General features: G+C 37.3%; 1 pseudogene; it reads left to right on the top strand.

The window, feature by feature from the left end:
* Positions 1–395: 395 nt before the first annotated feature.
* LOC125247650 lies at positions 396–5,362 on the top strand (annotated as a pseudogene).
* Positions 5,363–6,079: the final 717 nt, after the last annotated feature.

Below are 6,079 nucleotides of genomic sequence, written 5' to 3'. Positions count from 1 at the left end.
TTTCAGGGGGAATAAAATAGAAATGCTCGGAAAAGTGACGTAAACATGCTATTTTATCAATAGGACCATTTTTCTAAATGTATTGGACTTAAAAGCCCTAATGAAATTGTTTTGTGCATTCTTGTGATGGTAAATAAATGGAAGCAGGTGAAACTGAATAGGTATGCAATCTTTTTATGTGAATATAAATATCAGTTAGATTCAGCATGATTTGAACTCCTGACACAAATGAATAAATTACCGTTACTGTGACATTATTTTATTGTAAACATTGTTCAAATATTGATGCTGGAATCATCTCTAAATCTTGAGTGACTGTCAACTGTTGAATGGACGAGTGTAACGTCCCGCTTCTTTACTTTGAACCGGAAGACACGCCCACTTCTGACGCAAGGCCTCATGGGGCGTGGGGAACTTGTGGATACAGTTTGTTTAAGACATGCTCGTTTCTGTGTTGTTTTCATCGGGCACAGCGCTAGTTTTGTGTCTTTTCTGGCGTCTTCCTGCTGAAATAACATTAGTGCAGCAGCAGCAGCGCGTGTGTGAGGAAAATGTGTTGAATTCATTCAGACCTGAGCGATTCTGAGTGCTTTTGTGTGTTTGTTTAATGTTTAGTGAAGTCAAAGTTTGAGATCTGTGAGGGGAATCGATGGGAATCGATCTCAGGTGTTGCTGCTGCCATTTTATCACTCTTTTCACATCTTTGACTGATCAAATTGGTAAGTTTCTTGTTAAAATACACTGGAACAGAAACTGCTAAATACTTTATTGAGCCGCGTGAGACATTTTAAATGCATAAATGTTAATATAGATCACTATGAATGCAGGTTGATAGAAACATTAAAAATCGCTTTGTGCTGCTCTTTATTTTTAAATATTTTATAATCATTGTCTGTTTTGTTCTGATTTCATTTCTGCAATGAATGTACTTGTCAGAAAATCAAACTATATTTAGATTAATATGGACATTATGCTGTGGATATGAAGATGAGTGTCATTCGTGTTTTTGTGTTATTGGTGTTTTATCCATGTCATACTTTGAGAAATAACAGTATTGTCTCTCAGTAGAGCAGTTTATAGTCTTTTCTCATATATCCTGACTCAAATAATCAGATCTGCTGATGATCTGAATGTCTTGTTGAATGAGTGTTGATAGTCTGAGAATCATCAATATTAACAGAGCTGCTGAAAACACTGTTTTCACCTCATTTAATCAGATCTGCTGTAAATTGATACTTAAAGCTCGTTTCATTGGTTTCAACAGACTGAGGGTATTTGTTGGGTATAAATGTACATTTCTAAGTTTATGCTTTCAACAGTTTTTACCGTTATTTATGCTTGTAATAATTTTGTTACATTATATTATAACAAACTGATATATTTATGATTTTGGCAGATCAGCTCCCACACCAAAATTCATCATCAGTGAAGCTCCTCCCACACTGAAATTCATCATCAGTGAAGCTCCTCCCACACTAATGACATCATCAATGAAGTGAAGCTCCTCCCACGGGAGTCACATCATCAGCTAAGCTCCTCCTGTTTACAATTCTCCAATAAATGCTGGAATATTCCCATCAGTCCAGAAGTGAAGACGAGCATCAGGAAGAGATGGAATCTGTAAAGACTGAGTTCATTAAAGAGGAGAGTGAGAACATGAGTGATCCAGAACCCTGCAGAATGAAACACACTGAAGATACTGAAGAACAAAGAGGTTGGTGTTTATTCTTCATTCATTCATGATGCTGAACAACATTCATGTTAGAAAGATTCAAGCACTTCTGCTCATTTAGATAAACAGTTAAACGGATACAAAAGTTTCATTTTTGTTTTTCAAAAATGTTCAGTAAAAGGAGGTTTAGAGCTTTTATACTGGTTGTCATCATCAGGTCAAACTAAATATTATTTTAGCTCTTATTTTACATTTATATTTAGTTCACTTTTTTGTAGCCATGTTATCAAAATTTTGGACATTTCTCAATATATTTACAACATTTTTTTTAAAGAATAATCAGTAAACCGTATCAAGTAAATGAATTTTCCAGAATAGCTGACAGTTTTGTAATCATAACTAAAGCAAAATCTGATTTATAGTTACTGATAAAGTTATATTTCTCATAAATTGTATACTGATCTGATTCAAAAAGAAAAAAAAACATGCTGAATTAGGTAATAACCCGAATGCCTCTGTGGGATTACAAATTTAAGAATCTCTTTAAGATCTGCTGATTCTACGTCCTGACATAACATCCCATGAAATAATAAGGTGAAGAACAGTGTTTTTAGCATTTTATGGTAATGATGATGATATCAGATGAATGATTCTGTTAAGCAAAGTTTCCAGCAAGAGTTTTCTGCCAGATCCTGTTCTGTCTAATGAGTCAGATTACTGAGACTCTCACCTTTTGTCATTAATGGCTCTTAGAGCCCATTCGTTGAATAGTTATGCTGATTGGATTAGGACTAGCAACACTCTACAGTCTGGGACGGGTTCCTATACTTGAATACTTCATTTGCATGCTTTGTTTAAATTCGTCTCCCATGTGTCTATCCCTAAAATGTTTTTAAACTACAACATACACTGCCTTAGCTGGACTTGATGACTGCAGCGACCAACAGTACATGTTCTCAATAAAGAATCCTGTTGAAGACACAACTGAGTCTCCTGGTCTTCACTTCTGAGATCTCCAACACCTCACTGTTTGGAAGAGACTGGGATCTTTCTTTTGTGAAAGGCATCAGGCTTCACTTAAACATTACTTTGTGAAACAATATACAGACACAAATGTAGTGAATTATTTATTAAATAATTGTGCACCAGTGCGGTAATGTACATAAACCAGTAGTTCGACTAGCATGATAGACATTTAAAACTAGTTAAAGCCACGGTCGCTCGACTTTGAGCATGTGAAATTTCTACAGACACCGCAACGGTCGTGATATGACGTCTCGCTCGAGCTTTCGTTTCTGGTGTCCCACTTTCACATGTGTATGAATGGTAGTCAATAAAATGTGACCGTTCGTTTAATTAATGAAGAAAAACAGCAAAATGGTCGTATTTTATAGCAGTTGTCTACTTTCTGCTATTATATCAGGGATCTTTTATGTCATTTCACTCCATATTTCTTTCATTTCAGAGCTGATGGAAGTGAAGGAGGAGAGTGAAGAACTGAGTGAAGTGAAGGAGAAACATCATGTCAAACCTGGAGAAAAACCTTTGAGTCGCTCAAAGACTAAAAGACATTTTTAAAGAAAAGAAGAGCCAAGAAATCTTTCACCTGCACTCAGTGTGGAAAGAGTTTCCCAAACAAACGTAATTTTGAGCGTCACATGAGCGCTCATACTGGAGAGAAGCCGTTCACATGTGATCAGTGTGGGAAGAGCTTCTCAAGGAAAGATAGTCTTGAGCGTCACATGACAGTTCATCCTGGAGAGAAGCTGTTCACATGTGGTCAGTGCGGGAAGAGCTTCAGAAACAAACCTAATCTTGATGTTCACATGACAGTTCATACTGGAGAGAAACCACACACATGTGATCAGTGCGGAAAGAGCTTCTCACAAAAACCTAATCTTATACGACACATGAAGATCCATACTGGAGAGAAACCACACTCATGTGATCAGTGCGGGAAGAGTTTTGCACAATTATCCCACCTTAAGATTCACATGAGGATCCACAATGGAGAGAAGAAGTTCACATGTGATCACTGCGGCAAGTCGTTTCTTAGGGCATCAAACCTGAAGACACACCTGGTAGTTCATACGAAGGAGAAGCCACATTCATGTTCTGTGTGTGGAAAGAGTTTTTCACTGCTCTACAGTTTACAAGTGCATCAGAAAATTCATAATGATGTGAGAGAGTACATGTGCTTTGAGTGTGAGAAGAGTTTTTCTTCAGCAAGCAATTTAAAACTTCACCAGATGATCCACACTGGAGAGAAACCTTACGAGTGTTCATACTGTGACAAGAGATTCAATCAGTCATCTTATCTGAAAATACACGAGAGGATCCACAGCAGAGAGAAGCCGCACACGTGTAATCAGTGCGGATTGAGTTTCTCTTTTAAAAGTCACCTGAAGATACACATGAAGATCCATGCAGTGGAGAAGAGTGTGGGAAGAGGTTCGTTCCGTTATCATCTTAAGAAAAACAATCACAGTGAGTAGTGCCTCTTTATGTGTTGAGAAACTGTTGCTTCTGTGTAAGTTAGTTTCTTAACTGCCAGGATAACTGCCTTAATAAATGTCTTAATCCCAGACAGCAACAGAATGTGGCCCAGATCCGGCCCACATCTGGTACATGTGGATTGCATGCGGACCAGATGTGGGCCGGATCTGGGCCAACATTATGTTGCTGTCAGGGAAGTAATTTTTTATTTTTTTTCTAAAACCTTTGTGATTTTTGACAAATTGTGTAAAAAAACATTTCAGATGTAAATGAAGGCTGAAGATTCACATGAGAGTTCACGCTGGGAAGAACATCAGGCTTTTGCTCTGAAATCATGTCTTCTCATTCTGAAGAAAGACCGCCCTGCTGAAAAATCCAGCTAAAACCAGCCTAAGCTGGTTGGCTGGTCGTAGCTGGTTTAAGCTGAAAATAGCTGGGTTAAGCTGGATTTTTCAGTAGGGCATTTAACTGTGATCAGTGCTGGAAACAGATTCATTGAGCATCAGTCCTGAAGAAACACCTGAAGATTCATTCTTAATATTACAGCACAGAAGACACAGCGCTGTATGTTGAAGCCTTTGAAACACAAGAAAGGATTCACAATGGAGAGAAACACGTTAGAGTTTGATCAATGATCTAGTGTACGTTCACAGTAACTAGATCATCTTCAGATCCAGCAGTGACACCAAACATGACACGATAAAGCATCTCTTCCACAGAAATCTTTCCTGATCAGCTGCAACGAGACATGAAAAAGAAACATCATCTAAAGTTGACAAAGTTCAATTTCAGGAGTTTGTGTAATTTCCTTAATGAATTTGTGTATTTTTTTAAATGAACTCAGTGTTCTTGTGCTTCAGGGAGCTGAAGAAGAGATGAGAAGAAGAGACATGTATCTGATAATAATTTTTAGCTCATTCAATGTTTTTCATGTCAACTTATTAAAGAATTTTTTTTTTTTTTCTTTTCATCTTCAAACACTAGAGAATAATGATGAATATTGTCTGTGTCTCTCACTGAGAGAAAAGTATCAGTATTGGAAATCTTTCCTGTTAAAGCCTGAATTATTTAATCTGAAGTAATGACATAGTTAGTTGACTCTGTTAGAGTATAATTGTTGTGGAAATGTGAATGTACGCAGAGTGGCTTACAAACTCCTTGTGAGACTTAAAGCTGGCTTCTGCTGATGAAACTTCAAACTATTCTTCAGTAAAAGTTCTTCAATTTATTATTTTTTTTAAACTCTGACTCCGGGTCTTCATTCATCATATCGGGTCTTTAGGTCTTTAACTGTAAATTCCCCTACATAGGTTCCCAGGTGAAAAAATAGTAGGAGAACCAATAGTAGTGCTCTATTTTCACACACTAATTTTGTACTTAATATACTAAAAATTCTTCTTTAGCATTTAAGATAATTTTAAGAACATTTAAGTGTACTCAACTGTGCTATTTTGAGACAGCATGAAATATGAACTAAAATGTGCTTTTGTAATATACTATGGGTTCTAATGTACTATAAGCCACCTCCTGAAGTGGTCTGAGTGATCGGATTTATATCTGTCTCAAATGCGTTTCAGAGGGCATTTAGACCTGGTCTTTTCACGATCGGATAGCTATCGTATCAGAGAAAATGCATGAAGTGACCAGGTTTAAACAGGCCATTTGAAATTACAAGGGGAATCAGGCAGGGTTGCCCTATTTCGCCTTACCTTTTTCTTCTCTCAGCTCATCCCCTCTGTACTCGCATAAAAACCAGGAGTCTGAAAGGAATAGCTATTGATGAAGGAGAGGTGATCATCAGTCAGCTTGTTGATGACACAACTCTCTCTCTTAGAGATGCTATGCAGATCCCTCTGGCAATACATATTATTGATTTTCTCTCAAAAGCCTCGGGCCTGCATTTAAATATTC

Source organism: Megalobrama amblycephala, linkage group LG15 (genome assembly GCF_018812025.1).
Source record: "Megalobrama amblycephala isolate DHTTF-2021 linkage group LG15, ASM1881202v1, whole genome shotgun sequence".
Lineage (NCBI taxonomy): Eukaryota > Metazoa > Chordata > Actinopteri > Cypriniformes > Xenocyprididae > Megalobrama > Megalobrama amblycephala.
Note: the sequence above shows the minus strand (reverse complement) of the source record. Positions and strands in the feature narration are given on the sequence as shown.